Source organism: Panthera tigris, chromosome X (genome assembly GCF_018350195.1).
Source record: "Panthera tigris isolate Pti1 chromosome X, P.tigris_Pti1_mat1.1, whole genome shotgun sequence".
Taxonomy (NCBI): domain Eukaryota; kingdom Metazoa; phylum Chordata; class Mammalia; order Carnivora; family Felidae; genus Panthera; species Panthera tigris.
The window spans coordinates 28,962,003-28,978,175 of record NC_056677.1 but is presented as its reverse complement, the minus strand read 5'-3'; the positions used below and the strand labels follow the sequence as shown (position 1 = coordinate 28,978,175).

The 16,173-nt window shown below is 35.7% G+C and overlaps 1 pseudogene; it reads right to left on the bottom strand.

Annotated features, from left to right (window-relative positions):
- Positions 1-8,931: 8,931 nt before the first annotated feature.
- LOC122235260 lies at positions 8,932-9,611 on the bottom strand (annotated as a pseudogene).
- Positions 9,612-16,173: the final 6,562 nt, after the last annotated feature.

Below are 16,173 nucleotides of genomic sequence, written 5' to 3'. Positions count from 1 at the left end.
TAGAGAAGAGGAAATTTAGGCTTACTCCTGAAAAGTAGCATAAATTACAGTGTAATGCCTAGAGAGGTTCAAAGATTCAGAAAATAAGAGTTTAAGGGACTCTCAAAGATACTGCATTAAACATTTTATAATAAAAATCTTTCTAAATAAAATTTCTCTAAGGCTTCGGCTTCAAATATAATTATGTTTTATTGGCCATAATCCACCCCTCCACCTTGCTTTTTTCTCCTGATACACCCATGTATTCAGGAAACCTTGTGACTTTATCCTGTTGTGCTAAATCCAATTCTTTTTAAAGATTTTTCTATGCAAACTATATTTCTTTTTAAAGTTTCTAACCAGTTTAGTTGTTGTTTTTTTAATTTTTTTGCTTCAATCTTATTGTATGTTATACTTTCAATCTCTTTGGTTTTATATTTTAAAGTCTTGGGAAATACTTATATAACCTCTGCTCCAAGGCTTTTCACAAATTGTCAGGTTGCTAAAGGGCCTATTTTTCAAGTCTCCCTCTTGCTATCTCAGTAAAATTGCTTCAATTCCCATTCAATGCTCCGTGTAAGCCCTAACCTTTCCTAAATATTTCTGGAATTCTGAAGAAGCTTCTATTTTCATGATGACTTCTGGTTTCTAACTTTGGCTTCTTAGTTGCCAGTTTGTCTTACCACTTCTCCATGTTTGACCACTCAGACAGATTTGGTGATAGCTGGAGGCCAGTTATGAGGATACCATTTAGATGAGGGCTAACATCACAGAACCTCAAAATAACAATATCACGGATCTGTTTTATTAAATCTAATGTGGCTATGCTACCTTTGGGGAAATATCACTGGCTATCTGTGCCACTTAGCCTTATAATAGGCTCCCATGTTTTCACGTTGCTACCCGACCCTGGTTCCTTTCAAACTAACTAACCTCTTATGGCATCTGGAGATCTTCAGCTTCAATATGTAGAGTGTGTTTATCAAGTTATGTCTGTGGTGATGGCTAAGGAAAAAACAGGGCTTGGACTATCAACAGTATTGGGAACCCCAGTGGGATTCTTAAAATTTCAAGGAAGTTGAGAAGTGACTAGAAGAGAGGAAGAAACAAATTCTTTCTGATCTGCGGATTTGAGCACTCCACTGTTGCACTTGTGATGATGGGGGAGTTTGTTATTCACACTCTGACTTTAAACTTGGCACATAAAAAATAGCAATCACAAAAATGACACAGGTTTTGACAAAATTCATCAAATTGGACACTTATAATTGGTAAAATTTATGTATAAATTAAACTTTGAGATTTTAAAATGACATGCAAATAAAAAATTGTATTACCTCAAATCCAATTATATTAGTCATGTTTAGGCAGAGAAAACAGAACCAGTAGGATATAAGGAATTAGCTCATGTGACTATGAAAGCTGAGAAACCACACAATCTGCCCTGTGCAAGCTGGACACCCAAGGAAACTGTCAGTATAATTTAGCCTTAGTCAGAAGGCCTGAAAACAAGGAGAGCCAGTGGTGTCAATCCCAGTGAGGAAGAGAGGCAGATAAGAGATGAGAAGACCCAGATCAGTGAGGCAGAAAAAATGGGAGGAATTCCTCTTTCTTCTGCTTTTTGTTCTAGTCACGCAAAGTATTGGATGATGCCCAACCACATTAGAGAGGGCAATTTACTTTGCTGAGCCCACAAATTCATATAATAATCTAATCCTGAAACACCCTCAGACACACCCACAAGTAAAATTTAATCTGAACATTATGGTGGCTAGTGAAGTTGACAAATAAAATTAACCATCAGAAGTTGAGTCCACTCCTTGTCAATTTACCACCCATATGCATCTCCTTAAACAATACCTAATCTCCAACTAAACACAAAAACAAGGTAATAATTCTACCTAACATGATAAAACTCTCCTGTGTACAACTGAAAACTTATCCCTTCCTCAGTGCAGGTAGTAAAGTGCTTGAGTGATGTTTACTCTTTTTGATGTCCCATAACTTAAGTATTATTATGAAAAAGTAATAATACTTAAAATCTATGATATAAAATCAGTAAATCTTAAGTTACATAAAAAGGGACTAAGAGAAAAAGTCAAAAAGCAAGCAGAAAACAAATACACATAAATGTATTCATAGCAAGGTGAGCAAGAAATACTCGTAAGAGTTATAATTCTGTCTGTAATTGGTCACATGGTCATAGCTAGTATTTGTAACTAACTTCTTCCACTACTCATTGTCTTTTCCCTTTCTACTTGGCCAGTCAAGTTGACACATAAAATTAATCATCATGCCCAAACTGGAAAGGAGTGCTTCCAAACCATCTTGAATCATTTCATTGATTGAGAGTAATAAGTGGTCATTTCAAAGTCCTAAGAGAAATCATAGGGGTGCTAAGTAGGAAAAAAGGAAATGAATCAATAAATTAAATTCTTTGTGTCTATAAGACTTACAGGCAAAATAGCTTGCTTAATTGACAATAAGCTTTTTGGTTAGGTAAAAAATATTGTCTCTGTGTTGTAGAATGCTCCAAAAATTATAACCAAATTTTTAAAATCACTCATAAGCCATCATTTCTGAGTTAATTCATATTAATATATTTTTTAAATTTTCTTTTAGTGTTTATTTTTTGAGAGAGAGAGAAAGACAGAGTGTGAGAAGGGGTGGGCAGAGAGAGAGGGAGACCCAGAATCCAAAGCAGGCTCCAGGCTCCAAGCTGTCAGCACAGAGCCTGATGCAGGGCTTGAACTCACGAACCAACTGTGAGATCATGACCTGAGCCAAAATCAGATGCTTAACGGACAGAGCCACACAGACACTCCTGATTCATATTAATATTTTTAAGAATTTTTTCAACTCATTTTTCTTGATGGATTGTCTTAAATATATTGTTTTTTCTAATATTATAATAATCTTAAGTAATATAAATATTTTTAAATGCAATTTTATGTCTATAAAATATAATATCCATTTTGTGGATAAAATATATTGACCATTCCTTTATTTCAGTTACTTGTGTCTGCCTTTTAAAAAATTATTACAAGTTATGCTGCATTCAATATCATAATGTATAAATTTTGCCTGTATAGCTATTCATTTCTTTAGGTCTAGTCTTTGAGTTCATGACTCAATGACTATGAATTTTTTCTAAGGTATGGACTGTAGATTTTCAGGAGAGTTTACACTTTAAACTCTCTGCTGCTGTGTGTATAAATGTCTAAAGTATCGTGGTTTCAATAGTAGTGAGTATTAAACATGTTTTTATTTTGGTACTTTTATAACTTAGAATGATTGAAACTGTTTTCCCTTTTTCATTTTCAAGCTTTTAACTAGTTAGGAATGTAAAATATGTTCATGTATAATGATGTATTTATCAGAATCTTGGCGCTTCACTGCTTATTTTGCCCAACCTCCAATATAACTATATATACAGTTCAATTCTGAAAACTCATGGTGATATGGAGCTTATTACTTCCTATCATATGACAATTAAATGAAATAATTAGATCTAGAGATCTAGCCAATTATGAAAAATCCACCACTAATGAAAACATACTTAGTAAAAAGGGAATCTTCCAAAATGGAAGATCAGTATTGATAATACAGGGTATCTTAGTGCAATGCCTATGTCTTTCCATATGCAGATTCAATGTGTCATAAAAATAGTGGAAATGATTAAAATACTCACATATAAAAATGGCCTCAAGATGAAAGTAAAACAAAATTTGTTCTTTGATTTTAAGAGACTGCTAAAAGGAAATTAAGAATTTCAGTGCTGAATAAGTTTGTATGGAGAACAAGTTAAATCAGCCTTCATATTATTCTACAAAGAATATTGTAGTGTTGAGGGAGGATCCAATCTCCCAATATTGTAGAAAAAGTGCAGGCTTACTAGAATCAGATTGTCCTAGGTTTAAATCCTGCTACTTACTGCTCACATGACTTCAATGTCTGTGAATCTTGTTTTATTTTGTAATAAAATAGAGATAATATTATTTCCTGTACTGCTGTTAGAATTTACAGAGATAGTATGCATAAATATCAGTGTCTGGCTTATACTAACTGTTGAATAAATGTTAGATCTCTTTTCTACCTCCCTTCCCCTGTTAAGAAACACAAATTTTATTTTTCAGATATAATGTAAACAGTATAGTATTCTAAGATTTTCTTTCTGGTTACTCTCTTTGCCCTCCAGATGTACACAACTGCCTGCTAGCAATTGTCAACAAAGTACTGAGTTGTCTTCCTGGATCTTTGTGCATAGACTCTTAACCTTTTTTTTTTTTTCCTTATTGCTTCTGTTCAGAGTGATGGTCTATCAATCCAGATTTCTCAAGAAGCTCTCTAATTAACTGTACCCTGGATTAACTGCATCTGTATTTTGTATGTCCACCACATCTCTTATGGATTTTATCATTATGAAATGCTGTCTTTTAACACAAGGTTTTCTTCTCTTGGATTATAGCTCTTTGAGGGCAAGGTTTCAAGTTAAGCATTTCTATTGAGGACATTTTGTCATTCAATAAGTTCTGTGCTTTAGGAGACAGGCATATTAATTCAAGTACTAATTAAATTGGAAGGTCACATAACCAAAAGTTTTGTTAAAAAAATTAATATAAATAAATAAGTGAGTTAAAAAAGTAATATGAACATTCACAAAAAAGAGAATTCTACTCCTACTCACTGTTTTCATTTGACATAAGCCAAGGTATTAAAAGACCCATTCCCAGTTGGAACAAGTTCTCAATCAAGGATACAGCATAAAACAGCTAACTGAAATACTTTTACTTTTATTCTTAACTTGGATTGCTTCTAGGATTTTTTTCCAAAAACGAAAGTGACTGTTTAGACTGGCTCTAAATCATACTGCTTTGCACCCTGAGTCATTGTTGCAGAAACAGACAAAGAAATGGTAGGCTGTGATTTTTTTAAGGGGAAAAAGTAGATATTTCCCTTGATGATGAGTGAATATTGTAGTTAGTTTATGATGCTCAAAGCCTTGTGAGAACAACGTGTGAGCACTGGGAATTTCAGAATCACTTGATAATCAATGTTGCAGACGCCCTGTTGCTTATAAAAAAGTAACTGCCATTACCACTGTAATTTGGCAAAGATTGTGAAGGGAAAGTCTGAGTATAAAAATAAAGCTGAAGTATTACTGTTTGATGGAGCACATAGAGCATCTAGTTAAAGTGGCACAGAAACAGGAACAGTTCATTTTGTATACTTTTTGGAATTGCAGGGTATTCCAGTAAATAAGGCTGAGATGTGAAACCATGTTTCAAATCTAGGATGATGTAGACAATAAGATAAAATGAATTTCATTTGTTTAAGCAAGAAATAAATCATTTTCTAAAGAAATCTATCATTCCAGAATGCTTAAAATCAGAGAACTTACTTAAGAATCTTTAGTAGAAAGTCAAAATTCCTGTCTTATTTTAAAACAAATTCATTCTGGGGCACCTGGCTGGCTCAGTTTGTTGAGCATCTGACTTCAGCTCAGGTCCTGAATTTGAGCCATACATAGGCCTCTGTGCTGTCAGTGCAGAACCTGCTTCAGATCCTCTGTCCCCCTCTCTCTCTGCCCATCCCCAGCTCCTGCACGCGCTTGCGCCCTCTCTCTCTCTCTCTCTCTCTGTGTGTGTGTCTCTCAAAATAAATTTAAAAATTAAAAAAATAAAACAAATTCATTCCAATTAAAGTGTTTTCTTGCAGAAAATATTTGTAAAAAGAATGTATTAGCTTTCTCTTACTGCCACAAATTTATAGACTTAAAACAACATGATTTCTTAAATTCTGTAGGTTCAAAGTCTGATGTAGGTCTCGTCAGGCTGAAATCTGTGTGGTCAATGGGGCTGCATTCTTCCCTGGTGGCTAAACAGGGAATCAATGTCCTTGTTCCTTCAGGTTGTTGGCAGAATTCAATTCCATGCAGTTGTAGGACTGAGGCCCTCTTTTCCTTGTAGATTATCAGATGAAGTTCATTCAATCTTTTAGAGGCTACCCGTATTCCTTGCCTCATGACCCTCTTTCTTCATGTTCAGAACAGTAATAGCAGTTTGAGTCCGTCACATTTCACGTCTCTTTTTCTCCTGCTTTCATTGTCTCACTTTTCTGATCCAGTCTTCAAACTTTCTCTTCCACTTTTAAGGACTCATGTGATTACACTGGATCCACTTGAACAATCTAGAATAATCTCCCCATCTCAAGGTCCTTAAAGTGTTTAAAATCTTTTTTGCCAATTAAGGTAACATATTTACAGGTTCTGGGGATTAGGGCATGGAATTTTTTTTTTTTTTTTTTTTTTTTAGAGAGAGTTATTCTGCCTGCCTACCACAGGGAGATAAAAGGATGCCAGGTGTTCTCCCCCTGCTTTTCCTAAATTGCTAAGTGGGCATTCAGAAGCTTTATTTATTGCATCATTTAAGGAGATAAGCAAATGCTTAGAAAATAGTCTACTTGTGTTCTTCAGGGTAGTTGATATGCTATTGATTTTTATATGAAATCAGTTTATCTAGTGTTTACAACCATAGTTGGGCTAATGTGTGTGTTTGGAGGTGTTGGGGAGTGAGCAAAAAAAAAATCTAAAAAAGCTCCCACCTTAGGATTTTACTTTCCTTTTTGAAAAATTCTCCATATTTACAAGTTGGAAAAAAATGCTTTAGCTAAAAATAAGTAGTCTATTAGTATGTTTGTTTATTTGTGTGCATGGTGTGGGTATAGAAGCCAACAGAATTTGACATTTTTAGGTTCAGCTATAATAATATTTGGTCTGAGAGATTAGTTTGTTTTAAAAAGTTAAAAATAACTCTTTTTGAACATGTGACACTAATTAAGAGGCAAATTACGTATCTGACTATTTTTGTCTCCAAGTTACTAAACTTACAGTGAGTATTGCATAATATTATATCTACATTTAAAATAGGAGTGTTTATATTGATATAGAACAAGACAGGGTTTGTTTTCCTAATTTGTCTACTGGAATTAGGTACCAAGTACTAATGCATTATTGGTTGTTAAGTCTGTCATGGAAAGTATTTTTTATGTGTGTGTCAATAATAGGCATTCACTAGAGAAATTTTATGTTTTCTCTGTAACAAAAGTAATTTTATCTTATTTATACAATGCTTATTAAGGGGGTACAAATTATTAGTGGTTTGTGCCTAGTCATTGTTAGAAAACCTGTAGTTGAAAAGTAGTTATAGTAAGGAATTACAAGGTTTTAGAAAAAAAATCAATACTTAAACTTGAGCAGGGATTTTGCAAAATGATATGTGAAATGAATCTTATTTCAACATATAATAGTTTCAGTAAAAATGAGTGTTACTCTTCAGGTACTAGTGTAGTAAAGAAGGCTGTAGTCATACTATGCACATATGTTCACCAAAATCTAAAATTTTTTTTTCCAAAATATAAATTTCATAGGTGATTCCTATGAATCATCTAACCAGAACGAAAGGAAAAGAAGAAAAAAAGAGTCACAGAAACCCTTCAAATGCATTTTTCCCTTGAATATGAGTGTGTACCAATTAGTTTTCCAGAACCATTATGTTAATGACAGTTACTCAAATGGGTCATTTTGGGTTGTTCTCTTAGTGACAGAAAACATTAATCTGCTTAAATAATTGAACTTCAAAGACAGTTGATTCTCAGAATGATAACCTAACTTTAGCATCTCTTGAAGTCATCAAAAAGAGAATAGATTTCAAAAAATATGGACTGGGGCACCTGGATGGCTCAGTCGTTTAAGGGTCTGACTTGGACTCAGATCATGATCTCATGGTTCCTGGGCTCCAGCTCTGCATCAGGTGCTGTGCTGACAGCTCAGAGACTGGACCTGCTTCAGATTCTGTGTCTCACTCTCTTTCTGCTCCTCCCCCCCTCACAGGCTTGTGTGCATGCGCCCTCTCTCAAAAATGAATAAACTTTAAAAAAATAAAAAATATGGACAATTTTTCTCTATATTGAAGAAAGGAAAGGGAAAGCGAAGAGGATATATCTAATGTGCAATGCATGTTAGACATTAAAGTATGAAACATTTCTTTGCAGTAGTTCCCCCCATAGTACAACAATACATTTGTATGGCTTCTCTGAAAATTCCAGTTCAAGAAGTTCTTGTAATTGTGATACAAAAAGAAAAGTTGTTGCAAGCTAATGCTTAGAGACATGTTATCTAGAGACACATTCTGTATTCCTTAACTGAGGCTGCACCACCAGTTTGAGATCTTTGAGCTTTTCCACTTTTTAAAATAACTGAACTTGGGGTGCCTGGGTGGCTCAGTCAGTTAAGTGTCCAACTCTTGATTTAGCCTCAGGTCATGATCTCACGGTTCATGGGATTGAATCCCACAATGGGCTCTGCGCTGACAGCGCAGAGCCTGCTTGGGATTGTCTCTCTCCTCCTCCATACATGTGCTCTCTCTCTTTCTCTCTCTGTCTCAAAATAAATAACGATTTTTTAAAAATAACTGAACTCAAAAGACATGTAAAATTAGTGTAAACCACAGTATGGACAGTGAAATAGTAGAATAATGTACTATTGTTTTACCCAAACCCCTATAGTTTCGTGTGCATATGTGTGAGAATAAGCTTTATTTCTACTCTCAAACTCTGAAAACTTTGCATAAAGTCCTCATCCATACATCAGAGGTGGCAGAAACTGTAATAAACAATCCATCCCCCATGCACAGTACAGTGAATTTCAATGTCCCTCCCTTTTGGGAGAAAGGAGGTCACACTACATGCATTTGGAGACCCCTTAAAGGTTTCTGGGCACTTTGCTACAGAAAGGATTTGGTCTGATTTCTTCCAGGCTTAGGATACTAAATAGCACATGAATTTTCGTTGCTCAAATCAACTTTTGGTTGCTCTGGGCTGAGGTGTGGCAGAAGGTGGGCAGGGAGGTGGTCTGTGACAGATGGGCAGACTATGGGTGGGCTCAAGTTCTTGTCAATAGAAGTAGTTGATCCTGGGTGGCTGCTGGGGTGGCTGAGGGCAGCCTGAGTGTTCAGGCAGGTAGGTGCTGCTCTGGTGGCCATTCTCTGCCCAGTCCACCAGCTCCTGATCTGGAACTATAGCTGAATCTCCCTCTGGTCTTCCTCCATTGAGTCTCTGGCATGGAAGATGTTCCTGCTGATGTGGACACTGAAGTCATCTCCCCACCCCTTTCTCCATAGTGCCAGGGGCAGCCTCAGCTGAGTCTTATCATGACCCTTGAGGAGCAGACCACATTAGGGCCTTCACAGACCATGGCCACCATGAGACTGGAGCTCATGTAGCTAATGAGAGCTGAGTAGAAAGGCTTCCTCTGCAGGTCATGGTAGTGCAAGGACTCTCGCTGTCACCTGCAACATCTTCATCCCCACCAGCTTGAAGGCCCTCTCCTCAAAGCACTGCATCACATACCCAAAAAGCCCCAGCTACACCCCATCTGGCTTAACTGCAACCAAGGTCTGCTCTTGTGTTCAGGAGGACCCTCCCAAGTCGGAGCATGTGAGCCGGCTGCACAGTGTGGCAGGCCCCAAGAGGCTGCCCTTGACCCTCACCCACAGGCCACTTGGCCGGGTGTGGAATGAGCACGGGCATTGGAGCCCCCTACACTCTAGTTTTAATTTGATTTGACAAAACATAGATGAGTTTGATGTCTTTTTTAATTTATGTAATGAAACTAAACTAAACTAGTTTACACTGCCATTGTTATTTAGTAATGCTATCTGTTGAAATGTATTGTAATTAAAGGTGGTTGATATTTAAATGGACATTATTTATTAACGTGATGTGAAATATTGTTAAGAAACAAGGAGATTTAAAGTAAGACTCTAAGTACCTTTCTTAAATGTTTTAATTTTAAACATCCCCCCTCCACCTCAGTGTAGGTTATAACTAAAAGAGTGGCACCACTTGAGCATACATAAGTATTACTTTCCACTAGCATACTATTTTAACCATAAAGAATTATACTTTTCTCTGCCTATCTTTTAGACTTACATAAGCACATGTAAAGATCTTGAAAGTCACTACCCCATCCTAACAACAAGTAAAACTGAACACACTGAAAAATTAATAACTCTTCTTAGATCCATAAAAGATGGGAAGACATAGGACCAACTACTGCCCTCAACACTGAAGAGACAGAGGCGAATAGAGGGAGTAACAGCTTATCAGAGCAGAGACTTTCAAGCAAAAACTACCATGGGAACTACTGCAGGGTTAGGAAAACCCAAAATTCAATTGACAAATTGCTAAAAGCTCAGTGTGGACAACTCTGAGAGCTTAAAATACTAGTGGGGGGGGGCAGTGCTAAAGGAGACTCAGTATATTGTGAAATTTATCTCCAGGAGCCTAAGCCGGTTCTCAAAATAGGTATAAGAGAAATATCCCCTCCTCCCTCTGTCTGAGGGGGATGGGGGTGGAGGAACAATTTTGAAATATGCCAGAACCCTCTGTTCTTCTTAACAAGGATTGCTTTCAAGGGGAGCTAGTTAACCAGAGCCTAACCTGGTGGAGTATTATCATAGCCTAACTAATCTGGTAAAAGGGAAATACCCAATTCCAGTCCACTGTAGTCATCGTGTCTCACTTACATACAAAAAAAAAAAAAAACTGAGAAAGTCTTATTATAAAGTTCATAATCCAGAGACATAGACTCACAAATAGACTAAGACCTGATGATGGTAGGACTGTAAAATGCTTCCCCTTCACTCACACCTTACTGCCATTTTACTAAAGGCTAAGTTATACTAGTTCCATTCCCCTTTTTCATCTTGTTTGGCTATAAAAAAAAATTAGAAAGCATACTAAAAGGCAAAAAATACAATTGTAAAAGGCAGACCAAACATTAGGACCAGACATGGCAGGGATTTTGGAATTATCAGAACAGGAATTTATAACAATTATTACTAATATGATAAAAGCTCTAATAGATAAAGTAGACAGCATGCAGGAACAGATGGGAAATGTAGGTAGAGAGATGGAAATCCTGAGAAAGAACCCACCATAAATGGTAAAGATTAAAAAAAAAAAAAAAACCTGTAACACGAATGAGGAGTGCCTTTGCTGGGCTTATTAGTAGATTGGACAAAGCGAGAAAAGACTGTCTGAGATTAGTGATATAGCAATAGAAACTTGGAAAATTGAGAAACAAAGAGAACAAAGACTTAAAAAAGCCCAGAATATTCAGGACTGTGAGATAACAATAAAACTTGTAATGTACACAAATGGGAATGCCATAAGGAGAAGAAATTGAGAAAGGAATAGAGGAACTTTTGAAAAAATAATGACTCAGAGCTTCCTCAAATTAATGTGAGATATCAAATCACAGATCTAGGAAGCTGAAGGACACCAAGCAGGATAAATGCTCAAAAACTATATCTAGGCCAATCAAAGGTAAAGAAAAAATTCTGCAAGAAGCCAGAGTGGAAAACACCGTAAGTAAAGAGGAAGAAAAATGAGAATTACATCCATTGTTTCCTTAGAAACCATACCAGCTAGAAGAGATTTGGGTGAGATATTTAAAATGTTAAGGGAAAATAAAGACAAAACTAGAAATCTGTACTCTAAAAAATTATTTTCCAAGAGTAAAGGAGTAATAAAGACTTTTTCAGACAAACAAAACTTAACAAATCTGTTACCACTAGACCTGCCTTATGAGGAATGCTAAAAGAAGTTCTTTAGTGAGAAGGAAAATAATATAAGTTAGAAATGCAGATCTGCACAAAGTAAGAAAAAATATCAGAGAAGGAACACTGAAAGTAAAATAAAAACTTACTTTTCTTAGTTGATTAGCAGACAATTGGTTCAAAATAATAACACCAACAATGTAGTCAGTTATATATGCTTAGGTATATATCTTATGGATAACTATGCTCATGTATACTTATACATAAGTGAAATGAATGGCAGCAATGATACAAGGGACAGAATGAAGTTAATTAGAATTATTTTGTTATTATAAGGTACACTTCCCACGAAATGTAGGTATACAGTTATTGGAAAGTGGATGTGGATTAGCTGTAAATGTATATTACAAACTCTCTAAGGACAACACTAAAGAAAGTAAGAGAAGGAGGAGAAAAGGAAGAGGGAGAGGAGGTAGAGGAAGAGGAGGAGGAGGAGGAGGAGGAAGAAAAATAACAACAATAACAACAAAAATAACAGCAATGACAGAAACCACCACCACCACCAATATGCTAAAAAAGGAAAGAAAAGAAAATCATATAAAATGTGTCTTTGATGAACATAGGTTTTCAATTTTGATGAATTTGAATTTATATTTTTTTCTTTATTTCTAGGTTTTTTTTCCCATAAGAGAAATATGTGCATAATTTTAGGTCATTAATATATTATACTTTTTTCTTTTAGAAACTTCAAATTTTTATCTTTTATAATTATACTTATGATCCATCTTGTACTAATTTTTGTCCCTAGTAGGGTCAAGGTTAATTATTTCCCATACCTATATAAAGTTTTTTTCAGCAATAGGTAACAAGGGTGGAAGACTTTCTTTGAATTTTTTTGGCATCTATACCAAAAAGATATATATACAGTTCTGCTTCTGTACTTTCTATTGTTTCTATGGTTTGTCTAGGGTTATGCTGGAAGCACACTGTTCTAATTGCTATAGATTGAAAATAAGTCTTCATCCAAGGTAATATGAATCCTCTACCTAGATTCTCCTCTTTCAGAATTGTTTTGACTGTCTTATGTCCTGTGCATTTCCAAACAAATGTAAGACTCAATTTTTCAAATACTAAAAATTGGTTGTGGGGCTTTTGACTAGAATTGTATTTGCAGTGATGGATAAATTTAGGGGAAATAAATTTCTTAACAGTACTGCCTCCTAACCCACAACATAGTGTTACTCTCCATTTCTTTAGATTTTCTTAAATTTTCTCAGCAGTATTTTCTAATTTTCAGTGATTATTCTTACACTTCTTTTGTTTAATTTGTTACTAAACATTACATTGTATGGCATTATTTGTCAGAATTTCATTTAAAATTTTTTAAATTGCTTTTTGATATTGGAATTGAATTTTGTATAGGCATACCTTGTTTTATTATACTTCACTTTATTATTCTCTGCATATGTTTTTCTTTTTTTCTTTTTTTTTTTTTTTACAAATTGAAGGTTTGCAGCATCCTGCATCAAGCAAGCAAGTCTACCAATACCATTTTTTCCAAGAGCATTGGCTCACTTTGTGTCTCTGTGTCACATTTTGGTAATTCTTGCAATATTTTAAGCTTTTTCATTATTATTTTATTTATGATGATGATCTGTCATCAGTGATCTTCAATGGTACTATTGCAATTTTTCGGAGGTGCCACAAATTATACCCAAAGACAGTGAATTTAATTGATAAATGTGTGTATTCTTACTGCTCCACCTACTGGCTATTTCTTCCGTGTCTCTCCCTCTCCTCAGGCTTCCCTATTCTGACAAATAACCTATTGAAATTAAGGCAGTTAAGAACCCTACAATGGCCTTTGAGTGTTTAAGTGAAAGGAAGTGCCACACATCTCTCACTTTAAACCAAAAGCTAGAAATTATTAAGCTTTTGAGAGAGGCATGTCAAAAATGTAAGTAGGCCAAATGCTACGCCTTTTGGACCAAGCAGTTAGCCAAGTTGTACCAGAGGTTAGTTCATGAAATTTAAGGAAAGCAGCCATCTTCATAACATAAAAGTATGATGTGAAGCAGGAGTGCTAACGTAGAAGCTGCAACAAGGTATCCAGAAGATCTAGCTACGATAATCAATGAAGGTGGCTACAAATAAGCAACAGATTTTCAGTGTAGATGAAACAACCTTTTATTGGAAGAAGATGCCATTTAGAATTTTTATTGAAATAAAATGCCATCTATCTAGAATAGCTAAAGAGGAGAAGTCAATGCTTGGCTACAAAGCTTCAAAAGACAGGTTGACTCTTTTGTCGTGGACAAGTGCTGCTGGTGACTTGAAAATGAAGCCAATGTTCATTTACCATTCCAGATATCCAGGGCCCTTAAGAATTATGCTAAATATACTCTGCTTATGCTCTATAATTGGAACTACAAAGCCTGGATGATAGAACATCTGTTTACAACATGGTTTACTAAATATTTTAAGCCCATTGTTGAGACCTAGTGCTCAAAAGAAAAAAAATTCTTTCTGGACATTACTGCTCTTTGACAATGTACCTGGTAACCCAAGAGTTCTGATGAAGCTGTACAATGAGATTAATGTTGTTTTCGTGCCTCCTAACAACATCCATTCTGCAGCCCATGAATCAAGGAGTCATTTCAACTTTTAAGTCTCACCCTTTAAGAAATATTTTTGGTTGGGTGCCTGGGTGGCTCAGTCGGTTAAGCAGCCAACTCTTGATTTCAGCTCAAGTCATGATCTTGTGGTTATGGGATTGAGCCCTGCATCAGGCTCTGTGCCGATGGCACAGAACCTGCTTGGGCCTCTCTCTCTCTCTCTCTGCCCCTCTCCTTCTCTCTGTCTCTCTCTCTGTCTCTCTCTCAAAATAAATAAACCTAAAAAAAGAAATACATTTGGTAATGCAACAGCTGCCATCACTAGTGATTTTTCTAATGGGTCTGGACACAGTAAATTGAAAACATTCTGAGAAGGACTCACTATTTGAGTCACTGTTAAGAATTCATGATTCATGGGCAAAGGTCAAAACATCAACATTAATAGGAGTTTTGAAGAAGTTGATTCCAACCCTCATGGATGACTTTGAGGGATTCAAGAGTTCAGTGGAGGAAGTAACTGCAGATGTGGTAGAAAGAGCAAGGAAACTAGACTTAGAAGTGGAGCCTAAAGATGCAACTGAATTGCTGGAACCAAATGATAAAATGTAAACAGATGAGGAATTGCTTCTCATGAATAAGCAAAGAAAGTTGCTTCTTGAGACGGAATCTATTCCTGATGAAAATACTATGAAAATTATTGAAATGACAATAAAATATTTAAAATATTACATGCATTTAGTTGATAAAGCAGCGATAGGGTTTGAGAGGATTGGCTCCAATTTTGAAAGAAGTTCTATAGGTACAATGATATCAAACAGCATCACATGCTACAGAGAAATTCATCAAGAAAGGAAGAGTCAATTGATAACAATGATGAAACACAAACTTCCTTGTTGTCTTATTTTAAGGAATTGCCACAACCACCCACCACACTGATCAGTCAGCAGCCATCAACATCAAGGCAGTACCCTCCACGAGCAAAAAGATTACAACTCATTAAAAGCTCAGATGATGATTAACACTTTTTAGCATAAAGTACTTTTGAATTAAGGTATGTACATTGTTTTTTAGACATAATGCTATTGCACACTTAAAAGACTACAGTATAATATAAACATGACTTTTATATGAATTGGGAACCCAAAATATTCGTTTGATTCGCTTTATTCCAATATTTGCTTTGTTGGAGTGGTCTGGAACTGAACCCACAATATCTCTGAGGTATGCCCTGTATCTTGTATTCTTATATCCTGTGACCTTGATTCATTCATTTATTAGTGCTAGTAAATATTTGGTATTATAGATTCTTTGGGGGTTTTCTACATGCAAGTTTTATGAGCAGACACTGTCTCATTTCTTTCATTCTAATATATATGCCATTTTTTCTTTATTGGACAACTAGAGGCTCCAGTAAAATAGTAAATAAATGTTAATAATGACATTTGTGCTTTATTCCCATTCTTAGAAAATATTGAAAAGTTCATCTTTGAGTATAGTATTAGTTGTTTGTTTTCAGAGAAGCTATCGTCAATCATATGGAAGAAGTTTCCCTCTATTTCTTGTCTTGGAAACTCTTCATCTTTCCTTCTACTCTGAATGACAGCCTTGCTGGATAAAGAATTCTTGGCTGCATATTTTTCCCATTCAGAACATTGAATATATCCTGCCACTCCCTTCTGGCCTGCCAAGTTTCTGTGGACAAATTTGCTACTAACCTTATGTTACTACCCTTGTAGGTTAAGGACTTTGTCCCTAGCTGCTTCCAGAATTTTCTCTTTGTATTTTGCAAGTTTCACTATGATGTGCCTTGGTGTTAACCTGTTTTTATTGATTTTGAGGGGAGTTCTCGGTGTCTCTTGTCTATGACTGCCTATTTCCTTCCCAGATTAGGGAAATTCTCAGCTATAATTTGTTCAAATAAACCTACTATTCCTTTTTCCCCCTCTTCTTCTGGGATT